This window comes from Penaeus chinensis, chromosome 8 (genome assembly GCF_019202785.1).
Source record: "Penaeus chinensis breed Huanghai No. 1 chromosome 8, ASM1920278v2, whole genome shotgun sequence".
Taxonomy (NCBI): domain Eukaryota; kingdom Metazoa; phylum Arthropoda; class Malacostraca; order Decapoda; family Penaeidae; genus Penaeus; species Penaeus chinensis.
This window is the reverse complement of record NC_061826.1, coordinates 20,654,792-20,657,291: the sequence shown is the minus strand read 5'-3', so window position 1 is coordinate 20,657,291 and position 2,500 is coordinate 20,654,792. Positions and strand designations below refer to the sequence as shown.

General features: G+C 47.4%; 1 protein-coding gene across 2 annotated transcripts in view; it reads left to right on the top strand.

Moving 5' to 3' along the window:
• The first annotated feature begins 1,190 nt into the window (after positions 1 to 1,190).
• The window catches only part of LOC125027955 (talin-2-like), an 86,896-nt gene continuing 85,586 nt past the window's right edge, over positions 1,191 to 2,500 (top strand). The window contains exon 1 of one of the 2 annotated variants that reach the window (XM_047617149.1): positions 1,191 to 1,211. The gene's annotated coding sequence lies outside the window, so the exon portion shown is untranslated. The remainder of the gene's footprint in view (positions 1,212 to 2,500) is intronic. The other variant, XM_047617150.1, reaches the window with a different exon arrangement.

Sequence of the window (2,500 nt, the reverse complement as noted above, 5' to 3'; positions counted from 1 at the left end):
ACACTCGCCTTCTCGCTATGCCAAGCTCAAGTGCCCTATGACACCGCATGCTCACAGCTATGTTTATGCCACGCTCAGTACCACTCTTGCATTTGGGTACACGAGGATAATTTGAAGAAAATGGGAGAGGAACAGAGAAGAGAAATAAAGAAAAGTGGACAAATTGAAAACAGAAGAAGGTAAAAGGGGCTAGAGAAGGGAAGGGCACGAGGAAAGGAAGAAAGTGCAGGAGAAGTGAGAGGCGACGCACGCCACGGTGGCCGCGGGAGCCCTCCCGGCAGACTGGCTCCACCCAAGTTCCGCTGTTCTCTGAGCACGACAGTCGTTTGGACGTTATGGGTGCGAAGAAGCCAGGGGAATGTACGACAGGCTTTATGGGAGGCGAATGTGGGTAGTATTTTCAATTTGAACGTTATGGTTGTAATGGATGCTGTGCGACGTCGGTGTTGGGCGGGCAGTGGCGCCATTCGGGGGAGAGAGGGCCTTCCAATGCAATGCCGTGCAAGGTGCAGCTACGGTTGTGGCTAAACCCTAAGGCGCCACAAATGACTTGATGGCTTCATGAGGTGGCGGCATTGCTACGGACGGCTGTGGCATTTCCATGTCACTTTTTTAGTCAAAGGGATATGAAATCCGGAGTCATAGCATGGAATTTAAACGGAGTTTATCAATAAAAAGTGACGATAATTTTTTTTTTTTTTTTTTTTTTTTTTTTTTTTTTTTTTTTTTTTTGCATTATTTGTTGTGATAAGGCATCGGTCGGCTAGGGTGAGTTGAGCTCCAGTGTGTGCTCATCGAGCAGAGAAGGTGTGTCGCATGCGACCGACGGCGCGGTCCTCGCAGCATTAGACTGCTTCAGACGGCGACTACTGATGAGCGCATAAAGGGTGTGTTGGGGGGAAAGGGAGGGTGGTCTGTGATGCACCAAAGGACCTTATTTTGGCAGTGTGTACAGAATAAGAAAACGAATTCCTAGCCGATAATCTGCTGCTGACCGACTGATGGGTGTATGGAAGCTACTTCGTCTGTAAACCCCATTTCCCCTCATATTTACCTGCTTATAGCAGACGTCCAGCAGTTTTGGACTTTTATATGTACATATTTTTTCGAGTCTCATTGTCGCCGTGTAGATTGCTTAGTAATTTTCTTTCTCTTTTCAGGTGAGTGTTGACTGGCTGCTAAGTAAGGTGAATGGCGATGCACACGTAAAGGTGAGGGTGAGTTATTCTAGTCTTATTCTAGGTCGTTTATTGATATTATTACTCGCTAAGTGCGGGGTTATACACCATATTTAAGCCTGTTTGTCTTATATGTGTAGCCAAAGCAATGTAAAGACTGTTGTGTTTAGTATGCATTTGTTCGTCGGGAGGTACAGATATTGGTGTGTACCCTCAGCGATTCCCTGCTCGTAAACCCACCACCTGGCCTATTGAATCCCCAGGGACGCCTCGAAGCTCCCCCCTCGTGTCTTGGCTAGAGATTCGCAGGTTTAGGCTTTGGCTGTGGTAGCTGGGAATGTTTTGAAAAATAAGTTTGCTTGTTTTTTCTTGTGAGGAGAACGCATTGTCGATTATCGTAAATAGTTTTACCAGTGTTTTTTTTTTTTTTTTTTTTTTTTTTTTTGTCAGCGAATTTAATATGCTGTCAAAAGCGTCCTCCTATAGGCAATAAGGCAAGCGCATTCAGTGTGCACGTAACAGTGCGCACAGCCGACCGTCTGGAGAAAAGTGACTTGTGTCGGCGGGAGGAGGTTGCGATGTTTTATTGGTGTTTTCGTTTTGATTTAAGAAGCTCCTGAGGACGTGTATCTTGGATGCGAGATGGATAGTAAGCTCATATTTTCGCATCATCGCCGTTTCTCGTCTTCCCGCTCCCTCGCGATGCAGCGGGTGACACGGGATAATTACTCCTGGGAACCACCCAGCTGTCACGGTGTTATTATGTGGCCGAGTTATTACGCGCGGTTGGGACCAAGGATCTCTCTGGGGCACTCGCCGTTGCTCTGCTCTCGCTGCTTGCTCCAGGATCATCGCCCGGCCGTGTGGCCTATGTCCGAGGCCGTGATGCTGGGGCGGGTGGAAGCCGACGAAAGCACCGCGTTCAATGAGGGTTGGGGTCTTGGCATCGTGGGATAGGAATTCGGGATAGAAGACTTATCTCATGTCAGAGATAAGTGCTTGGTGACAGTCTTAATTAGGCTTTTCACATGTCCTGTAACGAAATGATGGCGAAGGGGAGGCCTGCATCGAACTGGAAAAAGCGGTTCTCCTTCCGCGAAATAGGAAGGAGAAAAGTGACTACGAATCAGCTTCGCCTTATCTGTCGACCGAAAAAAGGTGACGTTGATAACAACTTGAAGGTGGCATTACGCGAATGCTTTTTCTCTTTGGGTAAACCGAGGGAAGTCTGGAGCCTAGCGTTGTGACAAACGTATTTAGCTGAGATTTTGCCTTAATAGGAAATGCGAAATGTGGTTATTGCTGGCTATGTTATCACCTGA